This window comes from Meriones unguiculatus, chromosome 4 (assembly GCF_030254825.1).
Source record: "Meriones unguiculatus strain TT.TT164.6M chromosome 4, Bangor_MerUng_6.1, whole genome shotgun sequence".
In the NCBI taxonomy this organism is placed as follows: Eukaryota; Metazoa; Chordata; class Mammalia; order Rodentia; family Muridae; genus Meriones; species Meriones unguiculatus.
The window spans coordinates 101,213,435-101,234,995 of NC_083352.1; the positions used below are offsets into that span (position 1 = coordinate 101,213,435).

Consider the following 21,561-nt stretch of genomic DNA (forward strand, 5'->3'; position numbering starts at 1 on the left):
CAACCACTGTCTGCTCTCCTGTTCTACTTTCCAATCAAGGCACTGACTGTCTCAAGCAGCTCGATAGCTTTAGACTCAACTAAATGCTGAGTTTGTAGAGGTGACAGAGGAATTGGACTAGTGTGGTGGTTTCAAAATGGCCGCCATAGACTTGTGTTTGAATGCTTGGCCCATAGAGAATGGCACTATTACAAGCTGTGGCCTTGTTGGAGTAGGTGTGGCCTTGTTGGAGGGAGTGTGTCACTGTGGGAGAGGGCTTTGAGGTCCCATATGTTCAAGCTATGTCCAGTGTGACACACTGGACATCTTTCTGTTGCCTGCATATCAAGATATAGAACTCTCAGCTACCTCTTGAGCACTATGTCTGTCTGCATGCCACCATGTTTTCCACTGTGATGATAATTAACCAAACCTCTGAACTGTAAGCCAGACCCAATTAAATGTTTTTCTTTATAAGTGTTGTTGTGGTCATGGTGTCTCTTTACAGCAATAAAAACCCTAACTAGGACAACTATCAATAGTATTCATATTTGGAGAAGCTATTTCCCACCCCATCCCAAACACAAATAAAACGCTTAATAGCCACCTAAAGTTAAACTTCAGATAAACAACAAAACTGTGTCTCTGTGGGTTTGGGTGTGACTGTGTGTGTTTATGTGTGTACTGAGACAGGGTGTCACTGTGTGGTTCTGACTGGCTTCGAGCTCACAATCTTCCTGTCTCAGGTACGAGTGCTGGGATTCTAGTGTGGCCCCATGACTTTACAGCGGTACTGAAGCGGATCTTTACAAACCTCGCGTTTTCACTTTCAGGACAGTATTTGCTAAAACACATGAAGTAGCTAACACTTGGTTATAAAAATAGGCTTTCTGTTCAGTGGTTTTGCTCGGCTCATGTAAGTTTTCTGAATATACTTAAAATAGGTCAGGCTAAGCGGTGGTGCTCAGTATGTGAGCTGCATTAAATACATTTTTATTAAACTTATTGTGTGTGTATTTGTGTGAGCACACACGTGCTACTCCATATATGCGGAGGGCAGAAGGCAACTAATGGAACTTGATGCCCTTCTTCTTCCCTGATAGGTGTCAGGGATGGAAACTCAGATTGTCAAGTTTGGCAGCAAGCACCTGTAAATTATGAGCCTTCTTGCCAGCCCTTAAGTACATTATTTTTTTAATTAAAAAATATGTTTTATAAGCAGGTCATGATGGTGGCCCATGCCTTTAATCCCAGCACTTGGGAGTCAGATGCATCTGTGAGTTTGAGACCACCCTGGTTTAGAGAGTGAGTTCTGGAACAGCCAGGGCTACACAGAGAAATCTGGTCTTGAAAAACAAAAAAATTATTTTATTTTATATGAATGTTTTTCCTGTGCGTACATATGTACATGTGTATGTATGTATGCGTGCATGCATGTATGTGTACCATTGTGTATGTCTGATACCCACAGAGGTCAGAAGAGGGCATTGGATCCCTTGGAACTGGAGTTACAGATGACAGATGGTTGTCAGCCACTATGTGGATGCTGGGAACTAAATCTGAACCCGCTGAGCTATCTCTCTAGCTGCCTTTAAATACTTTTTTTTTTTTGAGACAGTGTCTCACTACAGTCTTTGGCAGTCTTCGACCTGGCTGGCCTCCAACTCACACAGTGGTGCTCATCTGTATCCCAGGACTTAGGAGACAAAGACAGGAGGACTGCTGAAAACTTAAAGCCAGCCTGGTCTATTTGGAGAGTTCTAACCAGCCAGGAACATATAGGCAGGCCCTTGTCACCTCTCTCCTCTGAAACAAACAAAAACAAAAATAAAACAAAAAGAGAACAGGGTACGGTGACCTACACCTGTAATCTCAGCGCTTGGGAAGGCAGAGGCAGGCAGATCTCTGTGAGTTTGATGTCATCCTGGCCTACAAAGATAGTCTAGGACAGTCAAGGGTACACAGAAAAACCCTGTCTCAGAAAAAAAAAAAAAACTGAAAAAAGAATATTTAAACTTATATGGATATACAGCATGGAACACCATCAAAAGTCAAAGGCTATCTGGTTTAAAGGTGTTTATATGAAAAAAAATTGTTTTTGTTTTCTGGTTTTGGTTTTGGCTTTTGACACAGGATTTCTCTGTGTAGCCCTGGCTATCCTGGAATTCACTCTGTAGACCAGGCTGGCCTCAAACTCAGAGATCTGCCTGCATCTTCCTGCTGGCATGCGCCACCACCCCCAGCAGGTTTGTTTTTTAAATTTTGGCAATTCTTTCCCAGATGAATAAACACCCAGCTCCAAAACTCAGATTCTCCTGACTGTCCAGTTTTTGTTCCAGTTGGGCTTCTCTGCTCACTGGTCAGGTCTGAGGACTAGGATTTGTCTTAGGGTTCTTCAACCTCCTTTCCTTAGATCCCAGGTTTACAGCAGTCTTGGAACAAGCCCACTGGGCACCTCACCATTAGGCAAGGGATTGACAGTGTCCTGAAGATATTTGTGACCACCTGAAATGGCCACCTCTTGCCCTGTAGGGAAAGAAAGTAGTTTAGGGATGAAGATGGAAACTTTAGGGAAGGTGGGGCATTCACGCTCTAGAGACTTCTCATAAACGGAAGTTCCCTGCCTTAAGGACCCAAGCATCAGGTTTACTTTGTGTGAGACACAGGGATGACTACCATAGCAAAAGAGAGAATGAAATGTCCCTCCTTCTTCAGTGCAGGCCCAAGAAATTGATGAAAGATTTTTTGAGGATTTGGAAGCTGCAGACCCTGCAGATAAATTAACCTCGGTGGCAGTGGCAGCCTCCTGACAGCCTGTCTGCAGGCACTGCCTTTTCTTTGTTATTGGAGGCAAACTCACAGCTTGACCTGCTCTGAGACTTTTGGGAACAGAGAATATCATATTCTTCAGCCAAACCCACCTGCCCTTAGCTTGGCCCCTGTAAAGAGAAGGAAGAGATTGGGAGAGCCAGAGACCAGATTTTGGAAGGCAGAGGTCAGTGAACCGGAGCCACTAGTCCCCAGGGACTCCAGACCTCAGTGTGTGACTGGCCTGGTTCTTCACCCCACCAGTTCACAAGAGCCCAAGTGCCCCAGAACCACCAGCTCTGTTCAGAGAGGACAGCATGTGACAAGAAGGAAACTATGCTCTACTGAAGAGCAGCAGCAGCAGCAGCAAGCAGCAGCAAGCAGGGTCCTTTTGCCTTCAGCCCCTTGTTTATAGCACCATAACAGGGTGGGGGTGGGGGAAGGGGACTCTGAGGCCCTGCTTATCAGTTTATGGAAGACTCCTTGCCACCCACTCCTTCCAAGGAGACATCTCAGTGTGCACCATACCCCCACACTCTACCCTCACTGGGGCCTGGTAGTCCAGGCCGCTCCCCTTCCCCCACTGAAGCAGTACTTCCTCTCTGGCCAGTTCTGTTCACCTCCCTAGAGGCTCTTGATTTATGCTGTTGAGTCTGAAAAGCTAACCTTGGAGAGGGAAAGGAAAGAGAGAAAACCAGTCCCAGAGGCCAGAGGGGCTGGAGCCAGGATCAGAGTCCCCTGGAAGAGGATATTTAGCTCAGCAATAACTGACCACAGCAGCACCCTGGCTTTGGAAAAACTGAAGCTGCCTTCAGGAGAAGGAGCTGAGTTTGCACAAATGCCTCTGCTCAGGAAATGGGGTGCAGGGAAGGTGGGGGTGGTTTGGAGCCCAAGGACAGGAGGGGACTCTTCCTGGCGGATATGGGGTCAAGGGAAGGGGCGGAAATGGCCAAGACAGCTGCTGAACATCTGGAGTCACAGAGAATTAATTATCAAGAGTCCTCAAGGACAGTGGGGTGGGTGGGGAGCCCTCTCCTTCCTGGCTCCTTGAAGAGCTACCCCATTGTCTCCCTCTGGCCCAGGATGAAGGGCCTGGTGATCTGACCTAGAGGGATGTAACACCCATCCCAGGGCGATAAAAACCACAAACTGTTTCTTCTGAACCTCAATCTCAGTGAAAGCCTGTAACCACATATATCACCGCCCTTTGGTGGTGATATCTTGTACATGAAGAGGAAGTGGTGAGGACATAAATCCCACCAGAGCCTGAAGGGGAGACATACTAATCCTTGCCCACTACTGCTGCTGGTACCACCTACCTTGACCTGAGTGAATGGGCCAGTGGAAATGGGCCAGTGTCAGGGTCTTGACAGAGGAGAATGGCCATGCTGCTTCCCATAGATCTCTGGACTGGACCAGATGTAATCAGAGTTCCCTGGACTCACCACCATTCCCTGGGCTCACCACCTCTTTCCTGAGCAGGGTTGCAATCTACACGCTTTCCACAGACTGTGAGAGTGAACAGTCTCCCCATGGGGTTCAGGCCAAGGCAATGGTCCTGAGTTGGTCTATAGGTTTCCATATCTACTTTGAAGGGTTACTGTATGGTCAGAAGGCAGTCTCATGTCTGGCTTGGGAATCTCAAAGCAGAAGCCTTAGGTATTATCCAGTTATTGATATAAAGTTAAATATCCAGTTATTGATATAAAGTGATTATTTATTATTGTTAGCTAAAATTTAACATTCTAATTCAGCCAGTGAGACAGGGATGTCCTTTCTACCCCTCTCCTTGAAATCCTGAGATAGACACCTAGTCTGTCCTGTCACACTTTTCTCTATTTGTCAATAAACATTCATACACACAAACCCTGCCCTGGCCCCTTTTCTCTTTTGACAGGATTTCATGTATCCAAGATTGGTCCAGATCTTGCTGTGTTGCTGAAGATAACCTCGAACTTTTAACAGCCCTGCTTTTATGTCCCAAGTGCTGGGATTAGAGACTATAGATGTGTACCCCATACTCTGTTATGTACTGAGGAGCAAACTCAAGATATTCCACACAATAAGTGAGCATTCCACTAACTGAGGCACAGCCACAGCCTCTTTACTCTGCAGCTTGCTTTTCTCGACAATGTTTTATGAGAGGGTATTTATCAAAGGGTGTGTTCTTTTGCCAAGTTATTTGTTCAAATGCTTTTGCAGAAGCCGTTTTCAACCAGGAAGTCTTTCCCACGCTGGGAGAGAACTTGTTTCTGTAAGTTCTACACCACCTAGGGCAACTTTGAGCTTTTGCTGTGTGTCTATCCTGTGTGTATAGATTTCATGGCTACTGACTAGCAGCAGCCATTTTGCTCTGTCAGTCAGAAGCCCATGGGGACTCCTTCCCCTGTAGAGGACCTGTGGTACCCTCCTGGTGATCAGATAGAAACTATGGTCTGGACTTGAGGCCACGAACCCTGTGTCTTGGAAAAGAGAAGCGACAAAGCTGGGCTGAGGGCAGATTGAAAGGTGGGGCACTGCCTTTTGGGGGGATGTTTTAATTTTAATTACATTTTAAGATTTTTTTTTTTTTTTAGTGATTGATTTTATTTGTGTGTGTGTGTGTGTTGGGAGGGTGATAAAAGTCAATTTGTAGGAGTCAGTTCTCTCTTCTACCACGTGGGTCCCAGGAATTAAACTCAGGTCACCAGACTTATTAGCAAGCACCGTCCGCTGAGCCATGTCACCAGCTTGGGTCACTGACTCTTAGCTATTTGGCCATTGGGGACCTGAAAACTAATAACAGGCTGGAAAAGAATCCAGCCAAGAAGGTTCCAGAAAAGAGACTTGCAAGGGAAGTGGTGAGTGGGCACTGAGATCCCCACAGAGCAAAGTTTACCCACATTTTTCCTGACTTTCTGCATGGAACTGTAAGAAAACTGAAGGGTGGTGAGGCTCTGCCACAGAAGGGGCAGTCCGTGCCAAAACCACGGAGAGCTGAGGCATCACCTGAGGATCCTGATCAGCACCCTGTCACCTTCTTCTCACTGTGCCTGCCACAGCCGGAGAGCTCCGGTGATAGAAAATGTGGACGAGGGCTTCAGAGTGATTTCTAAGGGTGAAGTCTGATCTAGAGCTGAACACAGTCTGTACCCAGGTAGTGTTGGCAGAGGCAAAGTGCTCCCTAGCGAAGTTGCCTGCGCTGTGCCTTCCTCCGTTGGGCTGGCAACTTGAACCACCCTGGATGAGGGACCGAAAGCTGACTTCTGCTGAGAGCTAAGCATTCAGGACTGTGAGCTCAAGAGTGACCCCAGTCTGGGGAGAATATGGCCTTATAGCTATCTGAGTCACAGGGGAAAGAGGGATCCAGCCCAGAGCCAAGTGTCTCTTGAAATGTGGATAGGCCTTGGCTAGGCGGAGTCACCACAAACCCACATCTGCGTCCTACATGATAGAAGTCTGGGACCAGGGCCTCTACCGCCCTCTGGCACATGGTTGGGGGAGGGGGCTCACTTACCCAGCTTGCTTTGAGCTGATCTAGGTTATGGCCCTCGCGGCTCCTTCTAAGTCACTTGCACAGATTAAAAATGGCAACTGTCCCAGAGCTGGTCCCAGGGGACTCTGAAACCTGCCCCATCCCCCAGGCACTCTCTGTTCTCAGCATTGGCCCCAGTCTAGGACAGCTGCTCCAGGGCTACAATTCTCTCTATCCCATCCACCCAGTCTCCAGGAACTGTAGTGGGGTCAAGCCCACCACAGCCTGGATGGTAGGGGCCAGGATCCTAGGGCAAACCTGGCAAACAGGCTTTTTTCTTCGTCCCCTCTTTTCCTCTCCTCTTCCTCTCCTCCTACCCTACTCACCATGGGTAGGAGGATAGAGAAGGAACAGAACAGAAGGGACAAAGTAGAGGAAGGGAGATTGGCCTGGAGGATACCCCCACCTTGGTTCCTGTGACTTCTATATCTAGACTTCAGGGTTGGGCCACCCACACCTACACACATCACATGTCCCAGGAGGCACCTGGTCCAAGACAGGTTCTGTGAGCCAAGAAAGTGTCTGGGTCTTTGCTCTGAACCCACCCAGGGAAGACAGTGAGGCAGAGAGGGTGAGGGACAGAGTAGAAGCTCTGATGTTCACCACCCCAGCTCTGGGGATAGGCACAAACCACAAGGCTGTCTACCCTAACCACTTTGAAACAGCTCTGAGCTGGGTCAAAACTGAGGGTGTATGTGTCTGTCCAGATTCTCCAGCTGTTCAGGTACCCAGAGTCACCATACAACCTTAAGAAACCTTTGAAGTGCTAGAATGAGGCTGCAGGAAGTGGGTGACTTCCCACCCAGGCCCCGAGTCCACCCTCCCGAAGGCAAGTAACCCTGTCCAGAGGCTTGGAGTCCAGCTCTGAAGCCACTCCTCTGTGCCAGGCCCCTTCAGTTCCCCAGGTGTAGCTGGGTATGAGGGCCAGGAGAAAGACGACTTCCTTGCTGCCCTGGGCCAATCCCACCTCCACTTTATATTCTTAGGTTCCTATAGGGGCAGCAGTGAGTCAAAATGTTAGTCCCTCTCTCAACTGAAAATAGCAGGCCTTGGTCTTAGGAAACTCCCCAGAGTGGGAGGTAGAAAGGAAGATGAGCAAAGGAAGGGAGGCTTCTCAGGAAATGCCTGGGTGCCCCGACTGTCCTAGCAAAGACTTTCCTGGTCACTGGCTCAGCCCTTGGAAAGTCCCAGGCGGGCAGGGCCTGTGGGCCTGGGTCGAGATAGTGCCAGCGACGCAGCAGGTGTTCCTTACACAGACATCAGATGACAGAATGGGCATCCTCTCCTGCTCCGCTGGGTTTCTGCCATAGACATCACCAGGGCAAATGAAGGTAGCTCTTTATTGTGGTCACTCGTTGTTTCTAGTAATAATGATCTCATGCCCCGTTCTCTGCCCTTTTCACTCCCACTTCACCATCCTTAGAACAGTTTATTCAGCTGATATTTTAATTATTGAGACAGGTTTTAGGTAACCCGGGTTACCTCAAACTTGATATGTAGCCAAGGACGACCTTGAACTACTAAATCTTTCTGTTTGAATTCCCCAATGATATTACAGGCATGCACCACTGCACCTGGATACCAGAAGATAAATAAAGGTTCAAGTGAGAGTTTGACACTAAAGAAGACTGCAGAGAAAAGGAATTGAGACCGACTGTAGGAATTAATTTTCAGGGAATGAATCTGGAGAGCCCCAATGTTGAGGGAAGCTGGGGCTTTTTTTTGGCGGGGGGGGGAGGGAATGTGAGAACAAGGCTAGTGGGCTGTAGAGTCCTGGGATGGAGGTAGGAAGATCGGCAAGACTTGCAGACCAGGGCACAGAGCTTGAAAGAAAGCTGCCACTAAAGGTATCAGACTTTGTGGTATTCAGAAAGGTAACTGACCTTCCTCCTCTGTGTGTGCAGACTGGTCTGATTTAACTAAGCTCAGGTTTAAACTATTTGGAAGAAGAATGTATCCATAACTGAGCACACAGCTTTTTTGTATTGCGTTATAAGTCATAAGACTATGGTTAGGGGATGTATCCCAGTGGAAGAGTACTTGCTTACCTAAAAGGATGTGTTCAAGTTCTATGCAAAGCCTATGTTTTTGTTTTGTTTTGTTTTGTTTGTTTGTTTGTTTGCTTGTTTTTAAGACATGGTGTCTCACTATGTAGCCCTCACTGGCCTGAAACTTGCTAATGCAAACCAGTCTGGTCTTGAACTCAGAGAGACCTGCCTGTCTCTGCAAAGTCTACATTTTATACAAGGCATCTGAGCATCTGATTTTGGTTCCTATGCGATTCCTGGTCATTCCCTGTTAATGTTCTAGGAACAAATGCACAACTCTAATGTGGAGGGATGGAGAAGCTGATAGTTAATGAGTACCAAAAAGGCATGAAAAGGTTTATGATGAGACAATCAAGAGACATGATTCTGAGTGTAGATGTACTTCAACTGGTAGGGCACTTGTCAAGCCCAGGGTGCAATACTTAGCACTATACAGAACTGAGTGCGGTGGCATATGCCTGTAATCCTAGCATTTGAAAGGTGCTAGGGTGATCTAAAAGTTAAGGTCATCTTTAAAAGTTTGAGGGTAAGCTGGTCTTTATAAGATCCTATCTTAAATTTTTTTTCAAGATATGGTTTCTCGAGCTTGAGAGATGGCTCAGAGGTTAAGAGCATTGGTTTGCTCTTCCAGAGCTCTGGAGTTCAATTCCCAGAAACCACATGGTGGCTCACAACCAGCTATAATGAGATCTGGTGCCCTCTTCTGTCCTGCAGGCAGAACACTGTATACATAATAAACAAACAAATAAACAAATAACTCTTAAAGAAAAAGATACGGTTTTTCTGTGTATCTCTGGTTGTCCTGGAACTTACTCTGAGACCAGGCTAGCCTTAAACTCAGAGATCTACCTACCTCTTCCTCCTAAATACTGGGATTAAAGGCATGTGCCACCACTGCCCAGCTGTAAAACAACAACGAAAATTTAGGACTTGGAGACTCAGTGTTTAAGAGTACTGGCTGCTCTTCCAGAGGACCCAGGATCAATTCCCAGGACCCACATGTCAGCTCACAACCATCTGTAACTCCCGAGGATTCTAACGCAATTTTCTGTTTATCATATGCATGCTTTGTGCACGTGATAAACAAATATACTCGCACACAAAACACTTACACATGTTAAATAAAGATAAATCTAAAACTTGTTTTCGTTTTGTCTTTTTTATTATTTATTTATTTATTTTTATACAGGGTCTTACTATGTTTAGCTCTGGCTGTCCTGGAACTCACTCTGTATACAGGCTGGCCTCAAATTCTCTGCCTCACAAGTACTGGAATTAAAGGTGTGTGCCACTGTGCCTTACTCAGAAATTTATATATATATATATATATTAAGTACACAAAAACCTAAGTATTTAAGAAAGGTAGCATGATCCATGGTGCCATAGGCTTCCTAGGTTGATGTCTCAGCATGAGCAGTGGCTTAGGTGCCGGCCTAAGTTCTCAGATGGACACTACGAGAAGGCTGAAATTCAAGTGCTCCTGGTATTCCCAGGGAGTAACTCTTTAACACTGGACTGCACAGTTAAGCTGGCTGAGAAAGCAGCTACACACGGGTAGGTGTAGAGAGCAGGGCATTGCGCGACGTAACAGTCTTTGGGTTTTGGGGGTGAACATGATAGACACTGAGTAAGTAAAAATGGTTATTTTAGAGTGTGTATATTGATGACAATAGGCTCTAAGGCAGTGGTCCTCAACCTTCCTGATGCTGTGCCCCTTTAATATAGTTCTTCATGTGTCAGGACCCCCATAGAATTATTTCCGTTGCTACATTATAACTGTAGTTTTGCTGCTGTTGTGAATCGTAATGTAAATATCTGATTTACGGGATACCTGATAAGTGAACCCTGTGCGAGTGTTATCCAATGGGGTCTTGACCCACAGGTTGAGAACTGCTGCTCTAACGTGTGACCCAAGTGTGAGTGAGAGGAAGTAAAGAGTGAGGGGCCCACATGACATCTCCAAGGTTAGTTTAAGATACCATACTGGAATCTCCAAGAAGAAATAAAATGGTGGGAGGCCTTCACTATTACATAAAACTGCTTCAAACACTGTCCAATGTCACTGTGATTTCCATGTGTCCCACTCTACCTTTAGTAATCTACAATTGATACAGGAAACCAAGAACAAACACATAAGATTTAGAAAACAAGACATAGAACAACCTTACTCTTCAGTTTTCATTTTTAAAAAATTGTTATTTTTGTTTTGTTTTTGGTCTTCGAAACAGGGCTTCAAACAGAGTTTGAAGCAGCTTGGGCAGCTGTCCTGAACTTTGTAGACTAGGCTGGCCTCGAACTCATAGTGATCTGCTTGCCCCTGTCTCCCAGAGTGCTGGAATCACAGGCTTGTGCCACTGCTACCAGCTTTAAGTTTGTTTTTGTTTTTTCCACCTTTGTTTTTTTGTTTTTCAGTGCTGGGTGTTGAAGCCAGACTCTAGAACATGCTGGGCAAGCACTCTACCACTGAGCAACCTCTGCTCCTAAGAGTCTATTTAAAAGAAATTAATCATGTTTATACAGGCTGTCCTCAGATGTTCATAGCATGAATCATAATTCCTGAAACTAGGAAAACCCAAGTATCCATCTATTGGTGACCAATAAACAAGCTGGTTGTTTCTATAGAATGGGAAGAAAAACATCTCAGAGATAATTATGCTTATGCTAAGTGAAATAGCCATGAGCAGAAAAACACACATGGAGTCATGGTTGGTGTCCCAGGTCTGTAATTCTATAATTCCAAATTCTATAATTTGTCTAAGGCAAAAGGGTTGAAAGTTGAAGATTTGCTTTGGCTACAGAGTGAATTCAATAACAGTTTGATCAACTTAGTAAAACCTTATGTCAAAGAAATAAGAGCAGCTGGGCATGATGACACACACCTGTAACTAGCACTTGGGGAGGCAGAGGCAGGCGGATAGCTGTGAGTCTACAACGTGAGTCCAGGACAGCCAAGGTTACACAGAGAAACCCTGTCTTGAAAAACCTAAGTAAATAGGCAAACAAACACAAATAAATAAATGAAATAATAAGAGGGAAGAGGCTGTAGGATGTAGCTCAGTGGTAGAGTACTTGCCTAGTGGGTACAAGGTCCTGGGTTTAATCCCCAGTACTACAGGGTATTAAACAAAACCCCAAACACCAGGACTATACAAGGCATGATTCTGTTTACATGAAATCTTAGAACCATGGCATTCTGTGACAGTGGACATAATCACGAATTTGTTAAATTTTACTTGTGCTGTGTTTAATATGAATAAATATATGTACGAATTAGACATTAATAGGGATTAATTTTTTGAAAAGACTTAAAAACTTGGGCAGGGATGGAGAAATGTTTCGGTAGTTATGAGTACTTACTGTTTTTACTGGGTTCAGTTCTAAGCAACTATTTTGTGGCTCAGAATTGTCCAGGGGACCCAATGCCTTCTTCTGACCTCCACAGGCTCCTGCACACATATATACTCAACATGCATACATATATTCAGGCACGTACACATAAAATATTTTTAAAAATTATTTTATGTATGTATGTTTTGTCTGCATGCATCTCTATGTCCCATATTCACGCAGTGTCCTCAGAGGCCAAAAGAGGACATTGGATCTTCTGGAACTGGAGTTACAGACAGTTGTGAGCTGTCATATGGGTGCTGAGAATTTAACCCTGGTCCTCTGGAAGAGCAAGCAGTTCTTTCTTTCTTTCTTTCTTTCTTTCTTTCTTTCTTTTTTCTTTTCTTTTTTTTTTTTTTTTTTTTGAGACAGAGTTTCACTCTGTAGCCCTGGATGTTCTGGAACGCACTCTGTAGACCAGGCTGTCCTCGAACTCACAGAGATCTTCCTGCCTCTGTGTCTCAAGTGCTGGGGTTAAAGGTATGCACACTACCACCAGGAGCACAATCGGCACTCTTGAACATTGACCCATCTCCTCAGTCTCATTATTTTTAAAAGATGTTTTAAAAAATTGCAAGTGGAACCATAAGAAAAGGGAGAAAGACATAAAGGTAAGAAGTGAAGGCAGTTTGGAAGCAGTCCTACCCCATCCCAACAACGGGCTTCTTTTTCTTCCTACCCCCTTGTAGAGCATGTATCATTCATTAATTCCTAGGTTCAGAGACCCTGGGTCACTTGGTGACCTTCTTAGTATGGGAACAGGCAAACCCAGACTTGAGCTTTATGTTAAAATATCCACAGGTACCATTTCCTACTCAGAGTTGGTTCAGGGACACAGGGGTGCTCATAGATAGCAAGAGGGTGCTATTTCAGGTGTGAGGGTCTAGTTGTGGGGAAAACTTTGGTGAGCTCTGATATGGGATAGAGAATCTCACAGATCCTGTCAGGGAATGGGGCTTTCATGAGTCCTGGTACAGGAGATGGTTCTCCTGGGTCCTCATAGAGAAATAGGGATTCTCATAGGTTCTGGTAGGCCCAGTGTAATGAGGCAAATTTTCTGTGTAGTGTCCGCCACCTCCTCCAAGGACCACCAAGGATCTAACCCAAAGTTAGGGTGCAAACTACAGCAGCCAGTCTTGGCCCCTTGGGTAAACGTGGGAGAAAGGTCCCCATGGCTTTCATCCCCCACAGGATTGTACGTGGCTGGCCTTCTTCCAAGGGCAGTGGGCTTGCCTTGAGTAGAAAGAACCAGATGCAGATCCAGTAAGATAGACATGGCCATCTGGGCCCTGGTTTCTCCCACACATTTGTGATGCCCCTCTCAGGGGTGGGTGTCTGGGGATGTTGGTGAATATATTTTTCCTGGATATGTGGGCAGCTCCACACAACTTACGTGGCTTGAGTGCAGAGGCAGCTCAGTAACTGGGGTATCCCTTTGTTACTCCCTCCTCTCACTCTCAGTGCCCTGATCTGGCCCTTGAGGCAATACAAGTTAGCCCTAGGCCCCGGTGACCTTTTTCCCTATGGCCTTGACAGGGTCTGGGAACCTCCGGTCTGGCGTCCTGTGTCCTGCCAAGAGGATGTCCTGTCCACCCCCATCTCTGTACTCTTCTTATTCCTCCCAGGAGCTGCCCAGGGGTGGAGATGGGGGTGAGAGGGTGGAGGGGAATTGGAGTCATGCATCCTGAGCTCTCATTTCTTCTGCTGCCTCTTCCCTGTGGACCTGATGAAGAGGATGAAGCCCCCAGCCCAGCCCCTGAATGGAGATCAGACTCCAGCTCTTTCCCAGGTCATGGATATCTGGTCTGTGAAGCAAAGGCTCGGGGCAGGGGACAGGAGCAGGGAAAAGGCAGGGAGCAGGGAGAGACATTCCCCTTGCCCTTCCCTCCAGTCATGAGTTTCCTGTCCTTTCTGTGAGGACTGAGTGTGAGGGTTCTGAAGGACACCTTTGAGCTCAGCTCAGTTCAGTTCAGATTCCCAGGAAGCCTGCTTTTTCGTGGGAAGAGTGAATCAGAAGATGGTCCCAGGGTGGGGAGAATGCTGTGAATCTCTGAGTATCTTTATTGGGCTGGTACTTGTGGAGAAGGACAAATTGGGCCAAGCAGTGCCCTCCTTTACTTCAAGCTGATCAGCTCTGGGCACTTGTGGTTGTGCCTCTGTCTTCCTGTGCTTTATTTGTGTGTGTATATGTGGTACATAAAACACACGTACACACACACACACACACACACACACACACACACACCAGAGAGAGAGAGAATAAATATGAATTTGGGAACAGTAAATGTATGCATCTGATGCGTGTCTCAAGTGTTTTCCTGAACCTCAGATCTGTGTGGCCTCCAGATCGGAGATTGTGAGTGGAATACTATTTCTTCTGTAAGGTCAAGAATGACCAGTGACCCTAGGATGCCTGGAGGATGGGGGCTGGACAGCAACTGCTAGGCCCTTTCTCCTGGGCCCTCCCTCCTGGGCTTGGTCCACCTTCTACTCTGGCAGCTCAGCCAAGTTAAAAATAGCCCCTGGGCCTCTGGAAGCGGAAGGGGTAGAGGCTGCTGAGATCAGACCAGGAGGGAGGAGGGAGGAGGCAACCTCTAGTGGGTGAGGTGGCCAGTTTCCTTGTCTCAGGCCAGTGTTCCCTGGCCAGTTGCCCAAGTTAGTGAAGTGGGCTTCACATTAGCTGACCCCATCTGTACAGCTAAGATCCTTCCAACCTAGGCAGGCGTGGGGGTAGGGGGAGCTGCTCATGAGCCTTGCCCAGCAAGGCAGAGACATCCTTGGTGGTCAGCCTAGCTAGCCAGGCCCTGTTCCAAGCCACAACTCCTCCCAACACCCTTTTGCTTCCTGGGTTTGTTCACTCTCTGAGAGCCACAAGACTTCCCTGAAGGGAGAAAGGTAGCCTCAAGGAACATTCCTCCCTCTGGAAGGGTCTCTGGAGATCTTTTTTTGACCGTCCTCCCCCACCTGCCCATCCCTGTGTGTAGCTTATATATCACATGCCTACAGGCAAGTGAACATAGTCCAGAGGATATAGCTTGACAAATGTCCATAAGCTGAAAGCATCTTCAGCACCCATAACAGGAGTGCTTTCCTTCGCTCCTCACCCTCACCCTCACCCTCCACTCTCCCAGAAGGCCTTGGCCAAGGCTCCAGCTCCTTCTAGACCCCAATGTTGGGTTTCCTAGGACATGTGCCCATAATAGGACAGTGCTATTCTTCTGTGTTTTTATTTGTGTCATGTATATGGCTTGGTGAACCCAAGCATTCATGACTGTGGGGCACATCTCTTCAACTGGACAGGTCACAAGTCCCTCTTGGGCATCTGATGGGGCTGCTGTGGTCTCCTTGGCACTGGGAGAGATTTCAGGAATGTGTGCCCCTCCCCCAGGCTTCTGACCTCCAGAGTGTAGACTGGTTTGTCTTTGTGGTCTAGAGTCTCCCAAGGAGAAGCTGCCTGCCCTGAGGAGGAATGGCAGAGTGTATGTCCCTCTCTACTAGGCTTAGGCACACCCATAGAGGCGCCTGTTCTGGATACACACCCAGCCTTCCTTCCTCAGGAAAACCTGTGGTCTGATAAGGCCTCCAGCCTCCACCCCGGCACCAGGACCACCAGCAGAGGAGGAAATGGAGCCTGCCACCTGGGGCTGGGGTCAGGGAGCCTGGTCCTTGGTGTTCCATCCTAGTAGAAGGACACTGTACTCTATACGGGGTCCAGGAAAGGAGGACTCTGACCATCGACTCTATGTGGGTTTGGGGCCGTGAGGCATAAGGACCAAACGAGGTAGAGCGGCTGCTTGCATGTGCTGCTTAACTAAGGGCAGGACCTCCACTCTCCATAATGCCTTTTCTGAGGCTCCAGCTCCTTCAAGCCCCCAATGTTAGGTTTCCTACAACATGAGCCCATCCCGGGTTGGACTTGAAGATGGCAAAAGGCCCAGGGGAGAAACTCCTCAGATCTTGCTCTCTGCCATATATCATACAGATGTAAATTAGGACTAGACAAATCTGGGTCTACAATACAGCCTCCAACAAAGGTTCCTCAGTCACTGGGCCTCACAGGAGTAACCAGGATGATTTTGAACTCAATCTTTTATGTTTTATTTTATTTTTATTAATTACAGTTTATTCACTTTGTATCCTAGCTGTAGCTCCCTTCCCCACCCCCTCCCAATTCCACCCTCCCTCCCTCTTCTTCTCCTATGCCCCTCCCCCAGTCCAATGATAGGGGAGGTCCTCCTCCCCCTTCCATCTGACCCTAGTCTATCAGGTCTCATTAGGACTGTCTTCTTTGTTTTCCTCTGTGGTCTGGTAAGGCTGCTCCCCCCTCAGGTGGAGGTGATCAAAGAGCCAGCCCATAATTTCATGTCAGAGATGGTCCCTGTTCTTATTATTGGGGAACCCTCTTGGACACTGAGCTACTTCTGTGCACGGTTCTAAGTTATCTTCATGCATGGTCCTTTTTTGGAGTATCAGTCCCAGAAAAGACCTCTGGGCCCAGATTTTTTTGGTTCTGTTGCTCTCGTTGTGGAGCTCCTGTTCCCTCCAGGTCTTTCTATCTCCCGCTTCTTTCATAAGATTCCCTGCACTCTGCAAAAAGTTTGGCTGTGAATCTCAGCATACTGAATGAACTTAAATCTTAACAGGAAGGAAATGTCTATCAGCTATCTAAGACTGAAAACACCCTCTAGAATCTCAGCCCATTCTCAACATCTCTTTCCCAGTTTTCTTAGCCTTCAGCCACCAGCTCTGTACGATTGTCACTCTCCTATGACAGTGATGCTAAAAGATGAGAAAAATTTGCAGATGGTTCTTCAGGTATAGACCATGACTGCCTAGTGCCATGTGGAGTGACTTCAGCTTTGGCCAGGATGGCTGCAAAGCATCAGGACTCAGGGACCACGGGGGCCATGAAGGGGAGTGAGCAAGATACCAAGGGAAACCGGGCGAGACTTTATCTTGGTGGCTAGGAACCAGGATTAGGGTATTTGCCGGGATAACTGAGAGTCATCAAGGGGCAGGAGCAAGAAAAGCCTTTGGGGTTGAGGGGATAGTAGAGGTATGGACCTCAAATTGTGTATGGGTTGGGATTGGGGCTGGCGGGTAGGGCAGTTGGCAAAGGGTTCAGCTTGTCTGGTAAACAGAGAATGAGCAGAAAGCCTCTATGTCCAAAGTCGGGTGCCTAGCTAGAATTCATGTTCCTGGCAGTGCAGAAGGCTGAAGGATGGAATGAGCCCATCTGAGGAGGCCTGGGGAGCTGGTGTTTACCGAAGAATGCCAAATGAAGGCATGCTCTTTCACCTTCCCTTCAGAAGTTTTCTGCTTCCTCCAGATTACGCTGATCTGGAACAGATCCTAGATTCAGTGGGGGCCAAAATGACTCAAAGGTAGTGCTCAACCCATCCCCTGAATAATGACCCCTGAAAGGATGACATTACTGGGTTACTGAACCTTCAGTCTAGAACTATGTAGCAGAGGGAGTGAGACAGGAGTGGCTTGGTCCCACACGGCCACAACTGAAGGTCATCTTACTACGTTTTTTATTGTTGTTTTATATGTGTGTGTGTGTGCGTGTGTGCGTATGTATGTGTCTGCTGCCACATGTGTTCAGGTATCCAAGGAGGCCAGGAGAGGGCATGGGATCTCCTAGAGCTGGAGTTTCAGGCAGTTGTGAACCATCTGATGTGGATACTGAGAACTGAGCTCTGGTTCTCTGGAAAATCAGGAAGTGTTCTTAACTAGGAGGCTATCTTTGTAGCCACAAATGAAAATAATTTTTAAAAAGGACCTCACTCTGAAACTTTCTATGCAGACAAGTCTGACTTGGTTGAGCTCACAGAGATCCTACTTTCTCCACCTCTACCTCCTGAATGCTGGGCTTAAAGACGTGTACCACTATGCCCAGGTATCTGGTAGAGCTACAGAAGGGCATTACCTGCTGTGGGACAATGCTTCAAGTCATGCTGCAGTCTAGACCTGGGCCCTTACTCTTCCATCCTGTGGGGCAGGATGTGGAAACTCTCAGTGGGGACCAAAATGGCTCAAAGATAGTGCTCTACCCTGTCCCCTGAATAACGACGACGCCTGAAACCACCAGCTAAGAAGAGGGAGAGAGAGGGACCCATGGGTTGCCTAACTGTCATGTGGCTTCCTCTGACCCCAATTTTCTCCACCCCAGAGAGTTTAGTATTCAGTGTCAGTGTCATTCCCTGTTGTTTCCTCCTAAACTGGTTCCTATGGACCTTGCAGCCCTGTTTTTTCTCCTTTAAGCCTGGCCTGTAGTAGTTCCTATATCTGCACCTCCAGTTCAAAGCACAGCCGATTGTTACTCAGTACCATGTGGAAAGGCAAGTACTTCCTTTGGCTTCCCCTTTGTCTCTTACCTCTGCTTAATTCAAGGCCACATCAGTCCTACTCCCCAAAATTTCCTCTGACTAGTCATGATTAAATCACGTCTAGCTCTTGTTCAAAAATCTCAGTAGTATTCTAGAGAAATCCCATCTTGGCCATAGTTAGAACCTGGCTCATCTACACGGTCCAAGTGGGTCATGGAACCTCATCATCAGCCATCAAGTGCTCACCTGTGGCTCAGTCTGCTGAAGAAACACCTGCCTGGCTTGAGCTGGGTGCCCCCAATTCTCATCCGTCTACACAACCAGGCCTAATAGAAAGTGTTCATGGTCCTCAAGTCCCTGCAGAGATGCACGTTATGCTGTTCTAAGACTGAGCTCAAGGATTTGTCTGCTTCTTAGAATGGAGCTCCAGGCCTGAGCTCAGTATTAGGGTTCACTGGCCAGGCGTTGAGTAGATGGTACCATGGGTGCATCTATGGGGTGTACTTTCTGATCAATGACTTTTAGGAAATAATCTCAAAGACATGAGGCACCCTCTTGTCACATCGCCTTAGAGGTACCTGATACCCACATAATCCATTACCTCCTAGTACTGGGTGGTACCTACCAAAAATTGCCACAAAACTCATATCTTTCTCTTTTCTGGCCCTACTTTTTGAAAAGGATTTTTATTTTTAAATTATGTGTATCTGTGTTTGGGTTTGTACGTGTGAATGCAGACACCTGCAGAAGTGAAAAGCAGGTGTTGGCTTCCCTGGGTCTGGAGTTATAGACAGTTGTGAGCACCCATCCTAGGTGCTGGAAACAGAGTTTAGGTCCTCTGCAGGAACAGTTCATGCATTTAACTGTGAGCCATCTCCACGGGCCCCCTTTGGTCTTCTGGGGATCCCCAGGAGGCCTTTCCTGGTGAGGGGGAGGGACAACATGTCAAAAGGCCGGACAGGGTCCCACTCCACAGTTACTCTGTGCACTCCCTGCCCTAGGCCCTAGCTCAGGAGGAAGGGCCAGATGAACCTAGGAAAACAATTCATCACATGGGGAGATGCTAGATGCATAGTAGGTGCTCAGAGAATACACCGCCTTTTCCTTCCTTCTGGGACTAATCTGACACGACCGTTTTTCTTCCCCTAGAATGTTCGGGCAGGCACTCTCCCAAGGAGAGCCAGGTGTAGCGTCCCTTCGTTTCTGGGGTGCTATCTGCGGTGCCATCGCCACCGGCCTGTGCAATGTGAGCCCTGAAGGCTGCATGCAGCCTCCGGGGAGCAGTGGCTTTAAAAGGTGTGACTAAGGCCCAGCCCCTGTTGCCTGTTCTGAGCTACTGAGATGGAATTACAGCCCCAGGCTGCACTGGTGAGGGCAACGGTGTCTCCCTCCAAATCCTGGTAAAGACCCCAGGTACCACCTCTGTGTGTCCTGGCAGACGTATGTAAGCCAGGGATGTAACCTGTCAAATAGGTTTAGGAAAAGACTCACTGACTACCGGGGCTTCTGAGGGTGGTTGGGTCCCTTTATAGAGGTGACATGTCACAGAGCTTGCTGGAGAAAGGTGAAAAGGGGGCTTTGGGGAGGCAGAAGGGGAGAGAAGACCACAGCTGGAACCTGGAGAAATGACTAGAAAAATCTACCTTAGGAGATAGTCCAGGTGGGCCCAGGACACCAGCTGAAAGCGTGGAACAGTGTTCTGCTTAGAATGCGGAAGGTTGGTGGGCACCTGAGGGGAGGGTGGGGGCAGGTGTGTTTGCTGGGCCCTTCCCAGGACGGACGGTTGGGACAAGCTGCTTGGACACTTTCAGAGGAGAGGACTATGACAGGGTCCAGCTCTAACCCACGGCCTAGTGAGGTCTGCTTCTACTCAACGTACCTTTGACTGGGCACTATGGCTGCTTCCTGTCCTTGTGCTAGGTCTGGCTGATCTACCCTCTGCTTCTGCTCTGTTCTTTCCCTGTCTCTTTCTCCTTGGGGTCTGCTGAGGCCTGGCCCCCAACTTATTCTCTGGGTCCTGAACCTCAGGTACCTCTCCCTCCCCCAGCCCATGCTTAGCCAGGCACACAGCAGGTGTGGCTTTGCTCCTTCCAGTATTGTTAGAGATGCAGGGAACTCTGGAATGCTACACCCTGGCCCTGTCACTGGTAGGTGGGAGGCAAGGCTTAGAGAGCAAGGGGCTGCCAGTTGGCTATGGCACTTTGGAAAAACTGTTGGGGGTGAGGGAGCACTTGGAATGGAGAAGGGGCGACAGTTGGCAATAGCAGCTGGAGTGGCAGTTGGGGCTTGGCAGGGGCACAAGCCTGGAGGACAGTTGGGGTGGGGCAGCCAGTATTGGCTCGTAGCCCCTGGCCCTGGAGCAGCTCTGGAGGGCAGTCTTGCAGAAGCCTGGACAGGAGGGCAGGTCCAGATGGCTCTAGATCTGGCCAAGCTATGCCCAGGAAGCCCACATTACAGAAGCCTGGGTGAGAAGCCCCTCCTGTGGCTATGGCTTGGTCTTTGCTGCAGACTGAGGCAGGCTGCAGCTCCACAGTGGGACCAGGATGGGTGTTGTGGGCAGTCTCCTGGGTAGTCCCAGTAGTGGTCTTTCTTCTCTTCTGCTCCTGGATTCTCTAGATCGGGACTGTCAGTGGTCCTGGAGAGGGCAGGGACAAGTTCTGGGCCATTTCTGGGAGAAGGCAGGATTCCCAGGGCTGTTGCCATGGGGACAACTGAGCAACACCAGTGGCTGGAGGATAAACAGGCAGTCTTCCTGACCAGTGAGTGAGACAAAGACAGCCACAAAAAACCCAACTGGGGGTGGATGAGGAAACGCTGCCTTGGGGGAAGATGCCTCACAATGATAGAGGAGATGGGGTGGCCCCTCTGTTAGATACGTAGGGAGATTTGCTGTTCTTCTGGAATATTCTTTCCCAAAGCTCCTCCCACGCTATTACTTACAAAGCTAGACCCTGAGGCTAAATGCAAGTAAGTCCCTAATTTCTCTATTGTTTCACCCTTTTCTGCTCCTCTGCCCCTTGAAAGCCCACATGGCATGTTGGTTGCCGGGCAGGTTGTCAGCAAGGCAAGTGGCATGGGGGGGGGTCCCTAAGGTTTACAGAAGATGGTGTGCTTAGCCCAGCCACATGACAGCCTTAGTGGCAGCAGAAGGGGCCACATTCTGAAGGGTCTTCTATCAGAAAACACTTTCATGTCCTGATGAGTTTCTGCATCCTTTCCTAGCCCCCAGGATGTCTGGCCTGTTGCTGCTAATTCCTGTCAAGGTCTCCTGACATGCTTATACAGGTATCTGGGGCTGACTTTTTTGTTGGTATTGTTTTTTTTTGTTTGTTTGTTTGTTTTGTTTTTAGATAGGGTTCTACAGCAGGGAGGTAGTGGCACAGAGCTTAAATCTCAGCACTCAGGAGGCAGAGGCAGGCAGATGGAGCTCTGTGAGTTCGAGGCCAGCCTGGTCTACAGAGTGAGTTCCAGGACAGCCAAGGCTATGTAGAGA

The 21,561-nt window shown here is 47.9% G+C and overlaps 1 protein-coding gene across 1 annotated transcript in view; it reads left to right on the plus strand.

Annotated features, from left to right (window-relative positions):
• Window positions 1–20,881: 20,881 nt before the first annotated feature.
• Zbtb46 (zinc finger and BTB domain containing 46) overlaps window positions 20,882–21,561 on the plus strand; it is a 73,334-nt gene continuing 72,654 nt past the window's right edge. The window contains exons 1-2 of the mRNA XM_060382692.1: window positions 20,882–21,035; window positions 21,291–21,353. The gene's annotated coding sequence lies outside the window, so the exon portion shown is untranslated. The remainder of the gene's footprint in view (window positions 21,036–21,290; window positions 21,354–21,561) is intronic.